This window comes from Stigmatopora nigra, chromosome 14 (genome assembly GCF_051989575.1).
Source record: "Stigmatopora nigra isolate UIUO_SnigA chromosome 14, RoL_Snig_1.1, whole genome shotgun sequence".
NCBI lineage: Eukaryota > Metazoa > Chordata > Actinopteri > Syngnathiformes > Syngnathidae > Stigmatopora > Stigmatopora nigra.
Window position 1 is genome coordinate 8,580,448 of NC_135521.1, and position 25,252 is coordinate 8,605,699.

Below are 25,252 nucleotides of genomic sequence, written 5' to 3' on the forward strand. Positions count from 1 at the left end.
CTCTCTTGGATATTAAACTCTCTCTCCTAGATATCTCATGAATATAATTTTGAGAGCTGGCTTCAACAGTAAACTCTCTTTCACCATTTGCCCGGCGACCAAACGTCCGGCGACCAAAAGACCGGCGACCAAACGTCCAAGCACTCATTTTAATATCTCACTGTCCCTTTGGTTGTTTTTTTTCAGGATTTCAAGAAGTACTATTTCACCCCCAGAGTCTCAATGACAACAATCCTTCTGAAAACTTGGCAGAATTTTGCTCCTTTTTATTTATTTTATGTGCTGGACAGAATCCCAAATGAGCATCCCCAAAAATATCTTAATAATCTTACCGACACTGGGCAGCACCGTTCACGACACAATTTTTTAAAAGCTTAAAATTTGAGCGTGTCCTTTCAAATGCCGCCTTGGCAAATGTAATGACACTTGTGACAAACGCGACTTTGAGTAATTTCAGGTCGAGCTCACGCGAAAGTGCACATGGTTCCAATCAGACATGTTTGCCATCAGGCCAGTTAGCGTTGGAGCGTGCTACCATGACTCATCACTAAGGAAAGATGGATAAAACAGTTAATTTACGCAGACGTTTACTGACTCCGTAGGATACTTCATAGTGGACAGTCGTAAAGTTTTAGCAGTCTGACCCGTATCGTGTGGACATACCTCAGGAGTGTGCTCAGTAGATTCAATGATCACAGGATGAGTCAGAGATTCTTTATAATCCATTAATCACTCACATGTTTCGCTATAAATGAGAAATTGAATGAAATATGACACAAGTTATGTGTTAAACAGTATAGCTTGGGAAAGTGAAGTGGAAAAGTACTGTTACCATGTATCTCATTGGACAAATTATAGATTTTTGCCAGGCATTATGAAGTCACGTTGCTTCAGATTTAGTTTTCATTGGCAAAGACTGAATTATGAATCTTCAATACAAGTCTGGTGCTTGATGTTTGCAGTGGCAGCAAATTAAACATAAAAAAAAAGAATGTCTGAGACTTTGTAAGGCTATGTTAAAGTTTGAAATGGTCGACGCCTGTTGTTGTTTCCCGTAATGTCATGAAAAACTGCGGTCGTTATTATTAAAGATAAGCAAACACGACACATTCTCGCCTTAGCGTCGGACGTCTGGCACGTTCGCCTTCAGACGCCGATTATCGACTTTAAACGAGAGAAGGGGAGGTCAGCTCTGTCAAAGGCGAAGGCGTGATTAATGGACAAGACCGTCGCGGGTTCCCTCCGGCGGCCCATGTGGCGCTTGCCGCAAATACTAGGCTTGATCTAGCCAGGGCTGACCTACTCTGAAGGGTTCAAAGGTCAACAGCGACATGAAATATGGCGAGAGCTTCGACATACGCCGGCGAGAGACAAGAAAGTGGGGCCTGGGTTTTCTACACGGCTGTAAATTTGTTCCCTTTTGACACCACAAACACGACTGAGTTGTAAAAAGATCTTAAAGTAGCGGCATGAGGACTCGCAGACGCCATACAGGCGCGAAAAAATGAGAGTTTTTGTTCATTTGCACTTTATCAAATTACACAGAGTTGAAGAAACAACATTGGACTATTTTTAAAGACGTCCAAAGAGGAAAGGAAATGCACAGGAAGACATTTTTTTCAGGATTGGACTAGTGTATTATGCTTTTTTTTGGAGGGGTGTATGGAAAAAGATTAATGAAGTTAGTTATAGAAAAGGGCATTTAAGTAAATTCATCTAAGAGTCAAAAAGCCATCTGTGAAAAATAACATTTTCCCACACTCAGTTTAGCTTTAAAAAAATGCCACGCTATAAACACAATTAATTAAAGTCAAATATCCCCCAAAAATGTCCCCTTCAAATTTTACTTTGGCAGGGTCGTCTTCTCAAAATAAATTTACGACCCCTTTAAAGCGTGCAACTCGTCATATTTTTTCTCCTCCTCCTCTGGGGTCTCAGTAACTTGTTTAAAAAGCCACATGACCTCAAAACCGGACCGAATCCTTCTTAGATTCTGGTCCTGTGATGAAAGCCAGACAGTAGGTGACGTCCCTTCTTATCTTTCTGCTTATTTGCACTCCAAACATGTAAAAAGATGGACATTAGCCATCCATCTCATCATTTCTTTAGCCTAGGATGTGAATTCCATCAGAAAAAGTTGCAGGTATTTCTTTTTTTCTCACACGGCAGGCGCCAAGCAACTTTAATTGCCTTACCTTCTCTCTTTATTAGTGTTAGAGGTCGTTTTTCATACAGCTGGAGACAGCTTGACTGTGGGTTACATTGCTGTATGGGCACTACTGCCGCCTGCTGGCAAATAATAACTGCTGAAAGGAGATGAATTTTCTCTCCCTTGAGTACATGCTTTATTGCAACACTAAGGCACACAATGATGTGTTTATTTCTTTGGTTCTATTCATTTAAACTAAACTGAGAGGGTCTGAAAAATATAAAACATTATTACTGTCATGTTTGGGGAAGATTCTGAGAGTTGTAGGTTTATCTTTATGGAATTAATGTATGGAAATCTGATGTTTATTTTAAAAAAGTACTATGTAAGCATTGTTTTTCTTTTAATACTCAATTTCTTCTTTCTGCTTATTGTCTGCCATTGACAGCACTAGACGTCCAATCCATTTGAATTGGGAGGACTGGGAACAAATTAACGTTTTCAAATTGGCAAGTTATTTCTTAGTACATGTCGATAATGCTTTATTTTTTGGTGGTCAAAGGTAGACCAACCAAATGATACATTATCTACTCCCCCAACTTGCTTGGGGTGTCACCTTCAAATATGAGTCTATTTCTCATTAAGGTTGAAAACAGCTATTAAAACAAAGATTTACAAATAATGGGTACAATAATAACCAATTTGTTCAAAAATAACTTAAGTTGCTGTCCTCATCCATATCAAAACCAGTGATATCGTCTCCCAGAGAAAATCCTGCTCTTCCTGCGTTGGTTTCAACAACGTGAAGTAAGAAGGAGGACCACAGAGTTGTTTTCTTATGACTAACCCCTGTTTTCTCTCATTGTTTATTTTTCCTAAGGGTTGACGACCAGGAGCAAAGCGCTCCACTGCGCTAACTCACCAACCTCTGAGGCCTCTGCGGTCTATGGACGGACGCTTGTGGTTGAATGCTTGGACCCCGAACGACCGGAGAGAACGGAGTTTGATAACTTTGGAGGTAGCTGACTGCAATCTCACACCAGGTTTATTTGTTTGTGGCCGATGATAAAATGCTTATCATTAGGGTTCACCGATTCTCTGACGTAAGCACTGGAGTGAAAAAAGGGGGATTTTTATAAGTGCAATATGAAACAGATTGAAAAACTGGCAGTTTGTGACAAGCCACCGTTTGAGTTATTGCTATTAGCTGTTGACATTGAGGATTTTTCCCATCAGTGCTAAGTGAGGGAGTGAGACAGAGGTGTCAAACTTGTTTGGATTGTGTGGCCTCATTAAAGCTGTGGTTCAAACTCCAACATAGAGGACCACGCTGAGAAGCATTTCAATTTTGATCCGTAACTCGTCTTGCATCGCAAAAATACGGAAGGAAACCAAACTACCCAAAGAAAACCCACAAAGGCAATGGGAAAAACTTAGAAACTACACTAGAAGGCCTGGGATTGAACCCTTGACCTGAGATCCATGAGGCATCATGCAAACCAGTCATCCTCTGTGCAGGCGCAGTAATATTAGTAATATAAAACCTTCACTGCTGTCATTGTTTGAAAATTACGCCCGTCTCCCCGTAGAGTGCCGACCTCCCTGATGCCCCCTCAAAACCTTAAAAAGCCCACCCCTGCACAACCCTGACCATTGATCTCGCTGTAGTAAATTCTATCTTTGCTTACCTTGGCGCCACACTCCCTGAAGAGCCCATCTATGCTTCTAATTAATTATCCTTCTTTAAGGAGAGCTCGCCTCGTATAAGTTTGTTGGCTCAGTGGGGTAGTTTGCAATATTTGGGGATGGTGGTCTCTGTGGTGCCTTTGTCTTGTCATGTTTACCTCTAACAGTGGTCTCTACAGAGGACTTGTGTTCAAAAGTTGATCATTGAAAAACATAAATACTAGCAAATATTTCTATATTGTTATCTATTTAAGTTTCTTATTATGTTTATAGAGTTGTATATACATTGATAATTAAATACAATGTGGGTTTATTCTGGTCACATCCAGAAATATCACTCTAAAGTAGATTTTGTTCCCCAGAGTATTTAACTAACGTTCAATTCATTTAGAAAGTGAAAGAACTGGCTGTGAATTCTCAGCTTTCAGTGCTATTGACGGTGCTGGGCATTCAATTCATTTTGAAAGGCTTGTAAAGGGTTAATAAAACATCATAATTCATGCATGAAAGGGTTAATTATGAATGAACAATGACGAATGAATGCCTTTATTGTAATTGCACAATTGTACAGCAAGATTGAGAGTCCGGTTAGAGTGCAAGTAAAATGAATAGTAAAGGGCATAGCAATGTTTTTTTTTAAGAGAAGATAAATAAAAGAATATTGCAGAATTAGAGATAGCATCGGCAATTATAGGATAGCTCTGAATTCAAAGATCATAATACTCGAGCTTTTATTACTCTCAAGATTGCTTAAAGGAAGCGTGTGTTTGCTTTAAATTGAGGATTTATATTTGAGGTAGGTGTAGAATTATGGTTGATGATAAATTGATGGAGATGATTGCTGAACTGATGATTATTTGAGGGAGTTTTTTTGTCTATCTGTTTCTCAGAAGATCCTTATTTGAGGGAGGCCTTTTTAATTCTGTGGATGGTATTTGAGGGAGTTTTTTTTTCTTGGATTGATTATTTGAGGAAGGCGTCTAAATGCTTGAAGGTGACGGATTACTCGAGGGAGGAATTCATTTTAATTTGACTGAAGGATCTGTTCATATGATAAATATTAGTGTGGTGTCTGCAATATGAACTTAAGTGGGATTGGAATCTACATCCAAATGTTGAAAGTAAGCTACTGGTATGTTTTCGTTTAATGGAACTTCTTCTGCTTACCAAGATGGCTGCCATCCGCAAGCCAAAGTCGTAATAACGTCAGAGCTAACCCAACATAATTCTCAACAGAATTCAAGGTGTTTCTCATCCCAAATGCCATAAAATAACTTAAGTTTAGCAAAGATAAAACTTTAAGATGCGGTGGGAATTATAAACACAAACTAAACGTCAAATATGTCCCAAAATATTTTAAAATTTGATACGTCTCTGCTCTCCTTTTGCTTTGATACGATCCTGTTTCAAGTTAATTTGCAGACATGTCTTATAAAAACTAGAATTGAACTGTTTGGTCATGGAAAATTAAGGGAAGCTTGAATACCTACGAAAATCATCATAACTTTGAAATACGACTGACAGTGCCTTTCTTTGGGGTTGTTTTGCTTCAAGAATGACTGGTGTACTTGTAGTTTCATTTGTATATGCTAAAGGCATTTGTGTAGCGTTTTTCAACCTTCAAGGCATTCTGAGACAGAACATGAGGAGTAATGTCGGGTTCAATATTTTCCTCAACGATACTTAGTCCAGATTACCAGGGCAGGGAATCAAACCCACAACCTATGCACCACACTACGCTCTTGTGTGTGACCTTACTCAAGTTATTGTCTTTTTGCTCATTTATAACTGCTGCAGTAGCACTCCAGGGTGAAATATTCCCAAAGAAGTGTTTGAGTTGGACACGCTTGGTCTTCTCACAGTTTTTTTTTGGAACTTTTTGACTGATGAAGCTGGCAAATTCTGGAGCGTGCGGTCAAATCTGCGAGCCGCGCTGCTGGAAAATAATCCGGTGTTGATTTTGGTTTCTCTCCTGTCAGGATAGAGGAGCAATTAAAAGTGTGTCTCACGAAGACTTCCCATGAGAAAAAGCTGGGTGTAATAGAGGAAGAAAGAATGGTGCGGCAAATACTCATTTTAAAGGGATACTGGTAAATTTGATGAGATTTAAAACATATATGACCCCATAGGAAATCATGCAAATAGTAATTGCCCGTGAAATCAATTTTAGCAAGCTCGCAGTCATTGCAATGTGGTTCAAATGAATTGTTCCATGTGGTCATACACTTAGGGAATTAAAAAGAAACTACTTCGACTTAATAATATATCTTAGAGAAGTAAAAAGAAAATACATTTGTTTTATATGTTTACTTTGTACTACAGTGATCTACAGTCTAAATCTGAAATTATTTGGCTTTTACCACAGCAACCCGGGCCTGCCAATTAAAGCAAAAAAAGGAAATTGGGCAAAGGAAAGAACAGCTCATCATTCATCCATTATTAAAAACATTTTCCGCTTAAAACAACACGTAACTTTGTGTTAATATTAATCAGTTTAATACTACCAACATGAAAAATACCAGTTTCAGGCTAAAGTATAGCATCAGCATCACCAAGAGGCTCTGTTAAATAACTCTAGTTAAGAGTACCAATGTTCACAGGCATTATTTTCTTTATCGTCTGTAACGAACAACTAACAAATGCAAAAGTGACCAAATATAACGATGCATTGGCATAGGGATGCTTTATATGTAAAAAGTGGGAAACAGCACTACCTGCTTAATGTGGTGGAGCACTTTGAGGCAAAATCTCTACAGACTCAGTTTAAGCATGTCATGTTCCAGAAACATATTGGTGACCATGTACTCCACCCATTTGGGAGCTGCAGTAAACTTTAAGACCCTGAATTGTGTTAAAGCACAAAACTAACCCAAAAAATAACAATAACAACAACCATGTGTCCAACATATCTCCCGTTTCAGGCAAAAGGATTTAACTGTTAGTGCTTTAATTAAAAATCATGTTTCAAAAAGGATCGAAGATCCTGCAGAAGAAACCCAATGTGGTTCTTTGAGAAGGTTCATTTCACGGCTGTTATAACACATCAGCACCTGGACACAAGACGTGGGAGAGTGAACGCATTTGGATGCCAGTAAAGGTTCCTACCCACACTGACGCCCAAATAAGGAATGTCAACTTATCCGTGATTTTGCTGCCTTTGCTCTCCGACTGACGGTCGTAAAGGAATTTTGGGAACGAGAGTGGCAAAACCCCAAAGGAAAATAAAGACTTGGTCGTTCAGTTCAGCCTAAACAAGGCCGAGTACATAAATAATGTGAAGTCTGAGCGATGGAGCACATTTTAAATTTGGCCTTGGTAGCCAAAACATAAATGTAAAACCTTCCTGGACCGCAGCTGGGCTTTTACTGTACTTCTCTGTACTGTATTGTACTTTTACAGCCAACGGTTAAAGACACAATCATAAGAAGCCAACAAGCTGAGAACCGAAACTTAAATAGGTCCAAATAAAACTATTATTTACTATTCATTCGGTCATTATTGCCCCGTTTCTCCTTACAAAGGATGTCAGGGGTGCTGGAGCTGAATCTTAGCCGACCCCTTGAAATGGCTGTCAGCCAATGGCAGGGCACAATGAGACAAACAACCATTCATGCTCACACTCGTACCTAGGGAAAATTTAGAGTGGTAAACGAGCATGCAATGCATTTTTTTATGATGTAAGAGGAAATCGGAACAATGCATTTTTTTAGGAGTACCCGTATATCTTTAAATCCACTTGGTATTAACGTTTGCATTAATTCACTTTGCTTGTTTTGTAATGGAGAGAAAAAGTTTTAAAATTTCAACAATTGGATGGCTTGTTTTGTTGCTTTTGTCTTTCTAACTCGCTGTGGCAAGTGTGCGTGGTAGGGGTTTCAGTTTCTAGCCACAGTTTGTTTTTGTGCACCACTTCTCTACAATAGCAAACAATGGTACAATCTTGGACTTGAAAAATGCACCCCAAAGGATTTCTTGGCTAAATAAAGCCTGTTAAATTTGCGTATTAATGTTTGGATGAAAGAGCAGCTCTGGCCAAACTTCACAAACCAAAACGAGTCTCAAAAATGGCTAAAAGTGATTGAAGTTTGTATTGGATTCATCTCCTAGTGAACAATAGCAAATATGGTAACTACAAGTGCGCTTTGCCAAGATGAATGCGATATTTCCTGAGATATTCAGCAAAAACATCCCAATGCATCCCTGAATAGATCTTGCCTTGGCCCACAATCTTTATATAAACACTTTAAATATATATATATATATATATAAAAAAAAAAGAAAACCTTGGCGGAGTTTGTTTTTATCTGTGGCTGCCAGAAGAAGCAACATGTTCTACATTCATTCCATGTCATTGTAAGGTTAAATCTCATTTGAAAGTACATAGAAAGGTTAAAAGTGCAGGAGTATAGGTTTTATTTTTATTTTTTATGATACACTTACATACCATTATTGTCAACTGCAATGTGAAGCCACAAGGATACACAAACAGAGTTGTTTTTAACTGCTATATATAATTAAAAAAATGTCAAATGTACTTATCTTCTTGGTAAGAAACACATTTTGCGGACTATTTTCAACATATAGAGGAAATAATGGCTCGTCATTAAAAATAAAAGCTGGCTGTCGTTTTAATGACCCTTATGTGCTTATAATTTGAAAATAGCGGACATTTACGAGTCTTGTTATGTTCCAGTTAAAGACTTTGTGGTTACGGCTAAACAATTTGGGATCATTTGTGCAGAGATTCTTGACATTGCATTTTTTTTCTCACGTCATTATAGTAAAATGTATAGTTGAGCAATTTATAATGCAGCACATAATGTAAATGATAATAGTGTGTTTAAAACGTGACCACAATGGAATATTTTCTTGTATTGGTTTCATATGTGTCATGTGCTTCATGAATTGTGAAAAAATAAGTGCAGAGACCTTGTCAATTGTCACATTCAAAGCCAGTAATGTGTTTCGCATCCCATGAAGATCTTTGAGAACAACCAAAGTCAATGTTCTTCAATAGTGAAGTCACCTGATCTTAAACCAACTGAGTATGATTTTCAATTACTTTAAATTGTGATCACAACCCAATAGGGGCATACTTTTCAGATAAAAACCAAGATAAACAAATAGTGAGAATACAATCTCTCAAGAGACAGGCAAAGGCATAGTCCGTCCCCTGATCTGAACCCAATAGAATATGTATTCCTGTTGTCTAAACTAATATGAACATTTTCCATTTACTGAAATCGGAAACTGAAGGTGAATGAGCAGACATCTTCAGAGTGGAAATTTAATAAGGCTTTAACGCTGACTGTACCAAGGGATTTGAATTCAATATTCTGTTGATGGCTAAGTTTTCTTAGGGGGAAAAAAATACCAGCTGGTTTGCAATTTTTCATGCTTAAAACTATCTGTCATGCAAACATAATTAGTTAACCACAGGGGATGGGAAGGTCAACTGCTTAAGGGCACTTGAAGGTTGTGTATGTGTATGTGTATATGCGTGTGTGTGTGTGTGTATATATATATATATATATATATATATATATATATATATATATATATATATATATATATATATATATATATATATATATATATATATATATATATATATATATATATATATATATATATATATATATAAAAAAATATATATATATATATATATATATATATATATATATATATATATATATATATATATATATATATATATATATATATATATATATATATATATATATATATTTTTTTTTTAAATGAATAAGGTATTCATTCTGTGCTTCTTTTTTCTGAGGCCTTTGTATTCAAACAGACAACCATGAGAGCACAAGGTCACTTCCCCCCTAGTTAGGCCTGTTTGCCACATGGACAAGTAGTAGACTGCAGAGACAAATGTAAATACGGCTCTTGTTAGTCTTTGCCTTTAACAGGAAGTCCAGCTGGGCAACCTTCGTCCATTAGGTTCTGGCAAATGAAAAGACATAATTCACAATATTAGGATGGTCGACAAGGAGGTTGAACGGGGTCTCTGATTGTCACACAGTACAAATATTGCAAAAGTTTCACCCTGCCTCCTAATTGAATGTGTCAGTATGCCCTCATCTGGCTATTACAACAATGTTTCAGTCTTTTTACAAGAAGAAACTAAAGAAAATAAAGACTCAGACATGAGCTTAAGCTGCTTGTTTTTGCAGATAAATGTTTGCTTTCGTTTCACTTTCAAAAAGAACTGCTATTTTTCCCTATGTGGCCTTGAAATATTTCCTTCAGGGTTCATGGCCTTTTGCCGAGGTAAAATTGCTAAGCAAAACTGTAGCAAGTACGTAAACATGCTCGAACGTGTTAAAGTGTTGAGCCTTGCCAAATGCTGTAAACAAGTTCCGATTTTAATTATTATAATGTTTTATCATCATAACTGGTATAGACGTAATCCTCGAAAACACTGTGTACCATCCTATGATGTTTTTTTATGAACATTTAGCAGTGGAGACAGATTTTTCCGGGTGCTCCAGTGTTCTCCCACATTCCGAAATCATTCATTGTAGGCTGGTTGAACACTCTAAATTGCATCTAGGTATGAGAGTGAGCGTGAATGATCCATCTCCTGGTGCCCTGCAACGCTGTAGCTATTTATTGTAAAAGATACACACTCATCAGGACATCATCATTTATTGAAAATAAGGCCCTTTTTGGCATTTCTGATATGAGTGGGAACCCAGAAAAGAAGGATAAACTGCTTATGTTTTCTTTCTGAAAGACACTTACACACAGATCTGCAATTTTCCATTGCGCAGCGTTACAACATCGTAGCATTTCATCCCCGATTATGCTCATAAATTTCATGGCTGTCCGCAATACTAAATAACACTGAGCTGTTAAAACCGTGCAGGTGTGGTCAATGTCTGTCGGGAGTTAGCTGTCGGTAGTCAGACTTGGAGGTTTGCCATACCATATTAAATCGTAGCCCATTTCACAAGCCTAAATTATATGGCTGGCGTTAAAAAGTACGGGCAAGGCATCGAATAAGAGTGAATAGGCGGTGGAGAATTGTCCCATGAAGTATGTGATTTGGTATGTGGACAAACAGCAGAATAGGAGAGACTGTTAAACACGAAATTTAATTGGTTTAGGAAATGGAAAGTTGTCCACTAGCAAGTCGTGCTTGGGTTCGGTGTCACAGAGGGTCTTCAGTCGGTTACAACACAGGTAGACAACAAGGAGACCAGCTATTTTGGTCTGATGGACACAAAGCTATGTCCACCTAATTTCACGTGGGACTTGTGTTTTTCAAAGCACTCCACTTGGACATCAACCAAAGGCATGGACGTTTCTGGCCACACATGCTAACCATTTATAGATAGAAGACACTGACTGAATGCACATCTTTATTCGTTCTTACTTCATTATATATTTGAGGACTGGACCCCTATTCTTATGCTCCCCGTTCCCCCAGTTTTGCACTTCACCTTCAACCCCAATCTATGATGGTTACCTCGAAGTGAGCAGCAAGGAAAAGTTTCTTTTGAGGGGGAGTTATGTTAGACTGGATCTGAAATTAAGATTAAGCAGCGGTGCAGAGGAGAAAAGCGAGAGTATATGGGCACAGAGTGGAACCAGAATTCACCCCTGAAATGGTAGACCATCTGTTGGGGTGTCAAGTTGCTTTCGTTAGGTTAACCTCCTCTTTCTGCTGCCTTGAGAGTGTCTGATGAAGTACAAATGAAGTCAGAATGGAGAATAGATTGTTCAAAATTGCAATTTCAATCATTTCTTTCGCCTATGGTCCATGAAATAATCTAACTATACTCATCGAATCATAACATTTGACTATTTTTTCTTTAAATTGTCTCAATACAGCAATAGAATAAGTAAAAAAATGATATAATTTAGGAATGACTATAAGCAAATGAACAGATACATTCTGAATATGAGGATGGTGAAGTTTGAAGTTTTGTCTAACCCTTGAACAAAAACTTTTCAACTATCATCTGCCTCAAATGAGATAAATGACATGATTTTTTATCTTCAAAATAGATACAACTTAGATTAAAGATTCCTTTACCCTCAGAAGCTCTGCCATCTGTCGTCCAGGTATATGTTATAATGTCCATGAAGCAGACATTATTGCGCATAGATCATGTTAAACGTCTAAAAACACCATCAAAGTATCAGTCAGGTCTACCTACTGGCAGATAAGAGCTCATTGAAAGCATATGGTTGAGTATATCATATATTCTGTCCATTTTGTCTGCACTGAACATGCATTCAAGTTAGAGTTGTCACATTAAGTGCGTGATTTCCTTTGACGTCAACGTTTTATTTGGCTTTAGAGACGATCAGTAGTCGCCTGGGCTCAACAAGATATAGGCTTTATTGCAAGACAGCTCAGAAATCACTGAAGCCCTTGCGTTTATATCCCACCGTGTTGGCTCCTTTGAAATCAGTGGACCATGCAGGCATATTTCTGATGACAGATATGCCCCCTTTAATCTCTGTTTTGATTGCAATGAAATGCTACTGTCCCTTGGATTTTTTTGGAAAGAAATAAGAGCAGAAAGCTTCGAGAAGGGGTTGATGTTTGTCCCTTACTACCTTTCAAAAATGACTCCCTAGGGAGTCAATATGTCCTCGTCTTGACCCTTGCTACTAGTCAGGTTTACTCCTGGTGACCTTCTGGCACTCTCCTGTGTCCCATTTGACAGTTTACCTCATCTTGTCTTTTGCATCGCCGTACGATCTGCTTCTTTGCATTCAAGTATGCAGCCAAACTGCCAGCACGTAGCCTTTTTGAATCAAGCGCAGTACATGTGGTTGAAATCTGAAGAAGGCGGCTGGGCTGCCAAGCCACAGGCCTCGTAATGGAGGACTGGCGCAGGAGAATAAGCCATTGTTCTTGAAACTAGTCACTGGGTGGATGCTGGTTAGAGGGTGGGGAGTCCATTTCGAAGTTGATTCTTGCCTAACACAGAGGGTCAAAGGAGAGCCCCAGTAATCTTGTTGTAAATCCTGCAATGGGAAGAAAAACGCTGCCTGGGAATCATTTTTAGGCATGAGATGCAAAGATGTTAGTGAGGGGTTGATATCCCGCTGTCAGACAAACTATGTTCAAATGACTGCAACCTGAGCCATTGCATTTCAGACCCACCCGCTATAGGGGAAAATTGGCATTATGGAAGGAGTATAGACCACATATTCTATACACTTTAAATGGATTTACAGTGTTACCCAAAATGGATCACGGTTCACCAGTCATAGCGTCACTTTTTTAAAAAGCCTTGAGCAATGTTTAGCCCTTCATGTAATACAGAAACTTCAGGATATATTGGGCTACAAGAAGTGATAAAAAATATGAAAAACGTGTGTAATTATTTTTTAAGTTCTAGTGATTTTATACTTCAGTGTTTGGATTTTCATCAAGACAATTGTCCTCTGCATCAGACAGCTGCTTTTAGTTCTGCTAAGAACCAACTGTAAAGTCTCTGCCAGTATCATACAGCCGTCACAGTTAGTCGCTAGCTGTCGAAGTCCATGGAGAGTTTCTCACAAGTCCATGCAGACCAAAACAAAAAGAAAGTGGATGGGCAACACTCAACAGCTGGTTAAGTATACTGATGAAAAGCCAATGTGTGGATAGGCAATTGCTGCTTAATTGAATCCACATGCCTAACCCTACCACAATTGCTTGTCATAGAACGAACAGTAATGGTTGATTCTTGCTCGTCACGATTTGTTTTAGAGTGATTTTTTTATAGTCTACATAGTAAAAGGACAAATTATCGAGTCTGAATGGGCTTCCATAAATGAGTGATTTTAAATACATCTGGTTCTTATTGGCCCTGTATACTGTACCAACGATAATCCATTTTCAAGTTAATTACATAGCTTGCCGAGTGCAAATTCTTGTTAACGTATACCAGAAGCAACTAAACACACCGATTTTAATCACCACACAGCCACTCCTATAGATTCCAACAATTAGAGGCTTTTAGTTTTGCTTTACCTCACACTTGAGGCAAAAAAAATATAATGACGACAATAACATAAAAAGTTATTAAGCATGCATTTTGCAATTTTATCTCTCCAATGACTGCAATGCACTTCCCTATACAGGAATTCTACTGGTACAAATTCTCAACTGTTTGTGTGGGACCCCTGCTTTGTTGTTTCTTCAAACAGGCGCCCCGTTTCAAGGTTAAAGTAACACCAGTAAAGCAAGAGTAGCGCAGTTCATTTTCCATGTTGTCATAGTCCAATGTGGATAAACGAGCTGTTCTAACAGTTACTGTCCGATAGTCAGCTGTTTCCTACGATGCCGCATTTCCTCGGGAGGTAACACTGCAGAGCTGTATCTCCGCGAGAGTCACATTTGCCTATTGTGTTGAATATAATGCCAGTTTATTCCTTATTCGGAGCACCAGAATTGCTCCTGTTTAGTGTAGCATAAAACTCTTTTTATCTCATTTTATATTACAATTGTTAATATAGTTTGTTGCCATGAGACATTTAAATTGGATATACTACCACCTGTCGCCATGTTTTTGTAAAATATGGAACCTCACTCTAATGTAGATGAATCTTAGCCGCAACTAATATGTAGGCATGAAGCTGAGGAGCTTCACAACTGAATTGCTTTGAAATGTGCTCAGTTACAGTAGCCACTGCCGTTAGGGTTGGCTCACCCCTGTCTATACCACAAATTCCACATATGCACATGATTAGAGTGGCGTGGCAGATAATCCATAAAATTCAGAAAACATTTGATGTGATGGATGCTGCGGCGTTGCCCTCTGCGCTCACATCATCATTAGTAGTAACACTGGTGCTGGTGATCCATCCCCATTGAAAGTGGAGGTGTCAGGCGAGAAAAAGCGGGTGGGCTTCATTGCTTTCAACCGTTTCCTCTTCTCGTTGATCTGTGGCAGCCCGTTACTAGCCAAAGGGCAGTTTTGTACAGGCATATTAGCATATTAGGTGGATTTTCAAACAAAGATTTTTTTTATGTCAATGGCTTTTTCCATTGCGTTTACAAAAAGCTAGATGACTTTTACTTAGGCAACGACAAGTCGTTTGAGAAAGACCGTTGCCGACCTGTTACTCATTGTGAAGTGAATTTAGTTGTGTATGCATCAGGTAAGTTTTAAGTCCTGGTATGACCGTATTTGTGTTTTCTTTGAAAACAGCATGTGCATTCGACTCCTTACATGCATAATTATACTTTTTACAATCTCATTGGATGCCAAAAAATACATTCAAGTCATTTATTCAAGATATTAATGCATTTCCTAAAAATAAAAAGGCTTTAGTTTTTGTCTATACAGGAAATTGTGTTAAAGGCATTTAATTCCAATACTTTTAGTTTTCTGCAAAACTGTAGATAGGCACCTTAATGCTACATCCAATGCATCACATTTAAAAGGGTACAAGAAGAGCCACTTTATTTAACAAGGAATGGAATCAGCATGTTTGCTACTACAGCAGAACAGTTGTTAACAACACTATGTGAAACAGTTTATTTTCTACAGTGCTTTTAAGATGACACATGATTGATCTTGCAGGCTTGGAACAATTTGTGCAATAAAATAAAGTGCCAACATAAACTCTGAGGTGCACTTGTAATGCAAAAAAAAAAAGTACATTTATATTTTATATATTATATATATATATATATATATATATATATATATATATATATATATATATATATATATATATATATATATATATATATATATGACCAATGAAAACACATAATTGTCTAGATTTATGCTTTATACGAAAAGACGGCACTTTTTGCAAGATTGATTGCAAAAAAACTGTCACTACAGGGAATACATTTTGATAAAAGCAATTCTAGCTCACATAACATGAAATCTGTCAGAGGATTTTTCTTACATTTAATATGAAAACTATGTAAGTGAATAACTGAGGGAAACTAATTTGTGGGTACGGGAAGGATCTGTACTTTTACTTGCATACACAGTTTGAGTCCTTTTAATAGCTCCGCCAAGCCATGGCTTTTGGAAAACTCGGCAAAAGTTTAGCATGTCTGGGTCACAACGAGACACTTGACTGATGAGGCCATGAGGAATGGTTTCAGTTTACCACTGTGCTAAAGAGAGTCCCACAAGATTGGGAAGGAACGCAGCGTGGGCCCTTTCGGATGCTAAGTGTCTGGTTTGAAGCTTCGTGACTGGCAAAGTGGCTGCTTAACAAACAACAGGACTGCAATACGGTACTGGTATGAACTCAGGTTTGATGTTGCCACTGATACTGATACATGCAATTATTTGCCTTTTCTACACAGCCTCCCACGCCATTTCGGATTAGCAGGGCTTTGTTGTCGTGGCCACAAGGCATGCAAACTGGTAGGATTTAGGGATTGAAGTTGTGCTGTTGTTGTTTATAATAACTCCATCCGATCAGGAATTTTGCATCAAATAGTGTCTCAAACTGAACCAGATACTTGCTTGTTTTCAATCACTCGATCATCTGTTGCTTTCATGTGACTGCTTGAAATAATACTATATCAACTGAAAACCCACACATTCCACAGTTGAGCAGCAGAGAACGGGTTTGATTTTATTCAGATTCATTGGCCTTGCACGGTTTGTCAAGAAGAAAATCAATCCGCCACATACTTTGGCACAACTCATTCATCAAGTACACGATTAGTTTGTTCAGGTCACAGCAATCAGGCCCTTCCATTCGTATTGTTAACGACAACTACAGATTTTTTTAAGAACCTGCCGAGTCATTCAAAAACACCTACTAAACTCCTTAGTGGAAACTTCTACCTTCCAAATTCACCTCATTACATGAATAAATATTATTAATCGGCCAAGAGGAGAGTGGTATATAACACGTACATGTTGGTTAAGTTATCATAACATCTGCCTTAATTTACAAGACTCGTTTGAACTTTTATTGCATCTTTCTGTGAGAAGAATGCTTTCATTATTGGCCATTTTTTGGCATTTATTCATTCATCCATCCAGGGCATGTCCCAGATTGCACTGGGAGAAATGTAGACTAGGCTATGGACCAGTTGCCAGTCAGTCACATATAGCACATGGAGACATACAATCATTTAGCCTCAGATTCACACCATCACTGAGAAAGCTTTAGTTAAATGTCGGGGGGCAATGTATCCATGTTTGTAAAATTAATGTTCATTACAGTGCCATCGAAAGGTAGATGTAAAACAATGCCATATGTTCCCATTTGTCAGAATACAGTTGTGAGCAAAGGTTTGAGCACTCTAGTTGCATCCAAACGTATCATCAAACTGTAGAATTAACTTCACTTGTTACAGTTAGCTTCATGTTGATTTATACTGTATATTGAAATAGAACAGCCCTCTGGTCTATGGCTTTAGCACTAATTCCTCCCGAGAAAAAAATTCACTGGCATCAAACCGAGCAGCCGTCGCCGAACACCCCGTCGGCTCGGTTTACGCTGAGAAAAACCACTGGAGCTTCGCTAAGATCCAAAAATGACATCTGATGGCAAATGGAGACGTTCGATTGCATGTTGACCTCGGTGAAGACGCGACCACAGGGACAAGCCACCACTGGAAAAACAACTATAAAGAAGCATAATTGGGGTTATTCCCCTCGTGATTTTCAATGCCTGTTCATTGGAAGTGACATCTCTGTAGCGTAATTTAAATTAATTACTGACACAACTACGTGTGGTTTTTACTTTGTCAGCACAGAGCAAAAAGTCGTGGCCGTGTAGTACATGCAAGGATCTTGAGTTCACTGTGGGAAAGAACAGATTTGGATGCAAAACTACTACCTGTTACTATTGATATGATGTGACGACTGATGGATGCTCTTGTTTTTTGAAAACTGGAAGTCTTTCCCATCTGTGGGAATTGTGTGGGCAGGTAGACCTGAGAACCAAAAGAAGCAGCCTCAACTGAACTTTAGAAGCTTCCGAAAAAACGAAAAAAGATACTCTAGAGACTGGAGGGAACTAGGAAAGGGAATAAGAACAGAGAGCCCACGAAATTGCTGCATCAGAGCCATAACTACAACAATAAATCCCTGTGTGGAGTTCAGAAATCCGACTATCCCAACCTTAATATTCAAATGTTATTGCATTTGTGAAATGAGAAATATACAATCTAAGTTTTTAACTTTTCTTAATTGCCATTGATGATTAAAGTCACGTTTTAAACATTGATGACAGGATAAATGCACTAAATGTTTTTTCAATCATCGTGTGGTCACCACATTTGGTTTAAAAACAATATCTCTCCAACCCATAGTTATCCTTGCCAGTGTTACATAATGAATCTCGTTTCCGGGTTTGTTCATGTAACATTCAACTCCACGGCTACCCTCTGCCCTCCCTGACTGACATCTACACCTCAGCAGAGCTCTCAACTTTATTAAGAACACCTATCAGCCAGGTTCTCATTTATTTGAGCCTCTCCCTTCTGGACGGAAATACAGGTGTCTCAAAGTGAGAAGAAACAGACTGAGGAAGTTTTTTCCCAAGAGCTGTAACCTCCCTGAACTCTCACACACGGCAGCCATTACCTAACACTACAACTACATGTATCCTCCATTCATAGCTGCTATCTCAAACTCTGTGCAAAGTATATTTTATTCATCTTCTCCCTTTCTGGCCCTGAGCTGGGCATGTGGGAGGAGTGGTCCACCTTCTAATTACTGGCCCAGCACCAGACGTCCAAAGCAGCGATAGGTAGCCCCATCAACATCACTTCTTAAGGCAGCAGGGCCTCGACCACATTGCCAGATCGTCAATATGCTCACAAATATGTGAAAAATTCCTATCACTCTGTACTCGACCAGTTCTAAATTAATCTAGCTTCACAGACACGTTAATCCGAGGAACGTGGGAAGGATTCCAAAAAGACGAAATAAATCAGGGGCTCTAGATTACTGTACTGTAGCGAAGCCACATTGAAAACAGAGGGGGCACCGCAACTCAGCACATCATTTATTCGAATGTGTCAGCAGCAGGAAATACCCTCTCTCTAAGGAAAAAAAAAACTTAAGTTAATCACTTTCACAGCTCCGAGGGGAACCTGCATCTGGAGACATGGAAAAATCAGGAATGTCACCATTTTTGGACTACATGGGAGGATAAATAGAACATTGTTGCTCATTCAAATGCATTAGATATTATTTAGGTAAGATAATAGGGAGGTAAGTAAAGTATACATATCTTCTGACAAGTACTTTCAATATCCATTTAAGTGTTTCTGTGGTTGTCTGAGCTTTCGCGATTTTTATTACAGACGACGTTTGTGGCAAACCTTCTTTAATGAAGCTTAAATCCTGTTATGACTAGCATCCAAAAACTAAATTAAAGAAACTCCCACCAGTCCCATCATTCAATGAGACATACATTGTGAAGATACTGTAAGTACCAATGAGTTCTCCAAATCTTAAAGAGTCTAAAAATAAATATAAACTCCAAACAAGCATTCATTCATTTTCCGTACTGCTTACCTTGTATTGAAATTCAATTATCGGAACATTGCAGATTTGTATTGGTAAACACATTCTTAGCATGGCCTGCACCACATGGCATCAGAAAATCAAACAGTTTCTGTCTTTTTTTTTACCAGAAAAACTTCCCTTTTATTGCAGTCCAAACCCCCCAAAAATCACACAGAATACATTTACAGAGCCATTTGGCCTGCCTTTGATCAGAAGAGTGGCAGATGCTCGAATTAAGCCCCATTGTTGCTGTGTGTGTACCCTTCCTTGATACATTTCAATTTTTGAGAAGTGCATGTTTACACCATATTTTTAGAAGCCTTGTCGTTTCTTGTAACTCTTCATGTGGACAACACTGTCACGCGACCGCTATTGTTTCTCAACCACTTGTCTGCTTTGAAGACTTCTTAATTCCGGGCATGAATGCCATTATTTTGTAATTCAAGAAAGACACGACCCATTCCTACTCTTTTCTGTTTTCGATTTTTGACATTTGGAATGTGTTGACAAAAAAGATTCGTACCAATTGCGTTACCAGTTCGCGATGGGAGGCCAGAAAGCTGCTTCATATTCAAAAATTAAAAAATTGACTCATGTTTTGACAGGATGTCATATTTCAGTAAAGGAAGCAACCAGATGCTGCCAAAGTTATCTACTAGATTAGTGTATGCTTCTTGTTGAATCCCGTTGACTGCGTTAGACAAAAATTTGTTATTTGCCCCCTCCGAGTCAAAATCAATTGGACGTCAATGGTACTCAAACATGAACATCTAAATAATCCAACCCTACTTAGTATTGTGATGCCAAAAAGCAAACTGAATACTGATGAAAACCTATGAAAGACCAATTCCCTTTGAACCAGAATATGTGTAATGAAATCTCACCCAAAATATACCCAGAATGAAATGGGTTCACCCAAGGTTATATTTGACTGTTATGTACCGTGTGTTTTGCTTGAGAAAAAGATGGACTCCAAAGTATAAGTATGAATTTTTCAAGAGGGTTTGCTATACCACCAATAATTTCAGGGTATTTTATCAAAGTCCGACAGTCTTGTAAAATTGCTCTCGAGGGTGTTCTATCATAAATAATCCCCGAAAGCTCTTTCAGCACTCTGGAAATAGTTTGGAAATAGAAAAGTTGCCAGTGTTTTACTTCAGAAGTTAAATATATTATGTCGACTCGACGATACGTGAGGTCCAATCTGCAGTGATATGCCAGTGCTGTGCTAAGTAACTACGACACATGACTGTGTAGTTATGAGATATTTGTCAATGGAATTGAGGGAATAAGTCGCGTTGGTGGTCTCATAAACTGTCAAGTTTTATGGTCCCACCAGAAAGGCGTCTGATCAATCCCAAACTTCATCGCTATCCAAAGTATACAAATGGCTGCCACAGGGTTCTATTTCTACCAAAGGAATAACAACTAGTCATGGAACACATGCTTTGAACCCTGACCAGACCGGAACTCAATATGATGAGTCCACATAAGGGTGACCGCATTGGGCTTGGTTGGAATGTCTTCAAGGCTTGGAACTATTGCGACAAGGTAAATTGGTACCGAACAGATCTTCTATGCACGCTGTATGTTATTATCACTTTTTATATTCCATTGGATTTATAGATATTCATCCGCCATATCCGCAGTCACAATTTTATATGGCAGGCCTTCTGAATGTTTTCAAGGCTTGGAACAAATTTACCAAGGAAAATTGGTGCTGAACAGTTCTACACCCTGTATATTATTATCACAGTTTTTATATTCCATTGGATTTATGGTTATTCATTTGCCATATCCACAATCACAATTCGATACGGTGGGCCTTTTTAACCTCCATTTTCCAAAGTTCTTCTCCTTGTAGTTGAGCTGGAGCCTTTTTCAGATGACTGAGACAGGCTACATACATCCTGGGCGAGTCGCCTGCCAATTCTAGACCATTCGTTACAGTACATTAGATTCGGATATTCTCTGTCATCCAGTTTATTGTAGTTCAAGAAGGGTCAATTGAAGCAATATGACAAATATTGTGAGTTGCGTATGTTTCTTCTTTATTACATATATTAAGGTCTATGTGTAAACTTATGAACGAATGTCATTATTGTGTTTGTTTGGTCGTTTTAACCTATCAATACAATAACGTAATTGCAGTATAAATCCAGCATTTAAATGTGTGATTAACGCACGTTATACACAGAGATGGAAACGCAAGCCAGATCAAGTGTTTCAGTTTTAAATTGTCCTTTGGCAAACTGGAGTGAACAGTACACCTTAGTGGAAACACAACTACACTGCGTTGCCTTGTAACAAGCTTTTTCTCCCCAAAGTATATTTCAGATGACTAAATGGGCAATGAAGGTTTTATTGTGTGCATTAGGCCACATTGCCACTGAGCCAACTGAAGCAGTAACCCGTTAAAAGTGTCTCGTCCATCATCACACGCAAACGACATCCAGAAATCTTCGAAAAACACTTGAATGACAGAGTCGAGAGACAAGTCTGGGTGCCTCGGACTGACAAGTTGCGGTCTTATCTGAGCTGAAATGAAACACATGTACATTCTTTCAGCGCCGCCAGTGCAAACAGATTTAAGGCCTCTCGCTATTGGCAAGCCATAAAGAAATTGCAGAAACGGCAAAAGAGTTTGAAGAGGAAGCCAAAACACTCATAGAGCGTTCTGCCTTGTGTCGAGGCGGAGGAATTTGAACCTTGTAGGTATGCCTCATGGTGGCCTAAACGTGCTTTTGCTCGGTGAGAGATTATGGGATTCATATGGATCTTATCGTATTTTAGTGGGTCCTTTATGCCGGTCACGCAAGTCGTGCCGATGACCACTTCCTGTTACGGTGTTAGGACACTCCCGCTGCCAAAGTGAGTGTGATATAGTCTTACAATACACTGACAAGTAGAGTGCTGATCTACTTTTGATATACATACCTGTAAAGTTTATTGCAATGTTCCCAACATTTATTGAGCCAAAGTACTGTATATATTGTATTTTGGGAGAAATATCACCTCGTAAGTCCTAAAAGAACGACACAACTCGGGGAATATATAAAAAAAAATTCAAATAGATGATTGAAAAACTAAGGTTGCACTGAATGAAGCTTTGTTTACCTTCTGAGAAAGTGTTAATTAACCTAAAATGTTGCATTTCTTTTTCTGGGTGTGCAGTCGTGATTTTGACTGGGCTTCACATTTCTATTGCCCTCTATGATTGACTGGCATCAAGACTTGGGTGTGGACCACCTGCAATGACTATGAACAGGATCACCCGCATAGAAAATGCAGGTCTTTGAAAGTTAGGCCAACTTTACTGTATATTCTTTGGCTTGGAACAAAACCCGCACAATAAATTGACACTTTTGGCGCTGATGTCAGCCCGTTCTTCAACATGTCAACCTTGCCTACAAGTGTTAAGTCGGGTTCTTTGGATGGAAGCTGACAGCATAACAGGAACCATTTTATCATTTTCCACCTTCGAGCCCGACACCAATTTAAAAACAATTTTACGACATGAAATCCAATAGGGTCTTGCGACGCTGACATGCCATTATGAAATGTGAACATTTTTGCTGCAGGTGTTACTCTGACAGTACGTGCAGAAAGCTGATGTTTTCAGAAGGTTTAAAATCGAGCTCTGGTTCTTTTGTGGAGCTGCTGACAGGCAAATAAGCACAATGTTCTCACTTTTAAATGGCTACTTTTCGGCTTCTATTACTATGACTTATAGTTACGGTTTTAGCCTTGTCTCAATAGTGCAACTTAATTCTATTTAGTCCTTAAACCAACTCCAACTATTCACTTAATAATTCAGCTTCACCCCATCCTTCACAACCTCTAAATAAAAGCTCAATAATTTGGCAAATATTTTTCATTGTGGACGTATAATCCTTTAAATTTCGGAACATTTATCTGTAGTATATCATACATGAGAAAACCCTGTAAGTGCATTTGTCATAACATGTAGCCCTTTTAAAAAGGTCTCTGAAAGGAGTCCAGAACCATTCTTGTATTTTCCTGACCCAAAATTTGACAGCTTGTGTGGAAAACCCAATTCTCCGAGCCAGAGTTCGTTGACCATATCCTGGCTTTTCCTGTGCCTGGAGCCGTTAAAAAATGGGCGCAGACCTATTCGTTGTTTTCCCAACACGGCCCAGCTGCAGCTGTTACATGTCATTTACCTTTTCCCAAAATAACCAATTAAAACGCTCAGATGGAGCTGAGGTTTTTATGCCAGTTTGGGATTCTCGAGGCAGGCCACTTGATATTTCCTGCACGTGCATAATTTGTAACGCCGTTATTTGTTTAAGCTCAAATATCTGCATGTACGGGTGATGTTTTCGTTGAGATTAATAGCATGGAGCGTACTGCTGTTGCGTTTAATTGTTATGTCATTTTGTAACGGGTCCAGCTTCCATGCGCCAGTGAAATTGGCGGCCATCTGTAAATTACAGCTGGAATAAAATAGAGAGATAAGGCTAACGTTAATGGGTGTCATTAACATATGGGAAGAAACATTTGAAGCCTGTTTAAGGGGATGTCAACAACCTTAGGCTGAATTCAGAATATGTGGGGAAATTACTATACTTTTACTATTACTATTATACTAATTAAACATCATAAGATTTGACTTTTTAAATTAATACAAAAAAGTCTGGGATGTTTTTTTCCTCATGAAATGGCAGTTGTTTTTTGTTCAGTAACTTTAGTTTGGTACAATTGTGATTTTAGTAACAAAACAATTTGACTTGATAACCAATTCAAATGTATAAAACATTTTTTTTTCTGATTTAACATGACTTTATTCTCCAAAGACCAAAATATTACTTGGTCCTGGAAATAGAATGAGCTAAAAGAGTACATCATACAATTGCAGATTTTTTTTCCCACCACTCAATTTTCTCTGGCCATTTTAACTTCAGTAGGCAAGAAATCCCTGTCGTAATAATTGAAGTTACCCAATTTGACCACAATTCGCTCACTTTCCGCATTTTATTCCCACAATTGACGGCAAAAGTGCGTTGTTTTTTGGTGAATATCGTCGAGGTCTCTGTGAGTTAAACGCAATCAGGCGGTCATCTGTGCAAACAAGCTGGAGGGCGAAAACCACACAGTCAGATGAACGGGGGGTAAAAAAAATCCCGATGGCGGCCTACGTAAGAGTGGACTGCTCGCCATGCGACTGAGGCTGTCAAGACTGGTACCCTTGCGCCTGATTGTCGCCAGATGGGCCGCCTCTGCTTCCTGTCATGTGATGGCCCAGCGTAAATGCATTTCGCTCAGATAGGTGATTTGGTAATGCCATGGAAATTAGGATATTTCCTGTCTTCAGGACACATCTGCTCAATGCCCTATTGTGAAATGAATGCGAGGAGATGGGAAGAGATTTATGTTATGAACACGCCGTGTTTTGTGGACGTACTATGTTATACAAAAAGTGGGCTCCGGATGTGTAAATAATCCTATGACACCCCAGATGGATTGTGTCTTAAAAAACTTTGTTTGACAAATCAGCGAGGGCCAAGAAGTTGATTGGACCAATTCATTTGGGATTGAAAAGTGTTTAGAGAAAACTGCTGGAATACTTGTTCAGTTAACCATGGCTTTTTTTCCCCAAATTGGTTTGTTATGGAAGATTTGGGGGGTGATAAGTGTAAAACTTCATTAACATTGCAGGCATCTTTGCAACAACTGTGTACATAATGGCAATTGATTCAGAGTTCCCCTTGCCTATTGCCCATGGTTAGCTACAATCCAGCACCCCGTGACCTTTGTGAGGAGAAGTGGTTTGGTAGATGAATGAGTGAATGAATTAATAATTTTTGCGATAAATCAATATTGGAAAGGGAACCATTTGTAAACTTAATGTGATTACAATGGGTTACAATAATTCACACTTGCCTTGGAGTTGAATTGATGGTTTATTTAAAAATAA

General features: G+C 38.7%; 1 protein-coding gene across 1 annotated transcript in view; it reads left to right on the forward strand.

The window, feature by feature from the left end:
* The first annotated feature begins 1,894 nt into the window (after positions 1-1,894).
* Positions 1,895-25,252, forward strand: part of LOC144207819 (uncharacterized) — a 51,167-nt gene continuing 27,809 nt past the window's right edge. The window contains exons 1-2 of the mRNA XM_077733457.1: positions 1,895-2,018; positions 3,030-3,167. The gene's annotated coding sequence lies outside the window, so the exon portion shown is untranslated. The remainder of the gene's footprint in view (positions 2,019-3,029; positions 3,168-25,252) is intronic.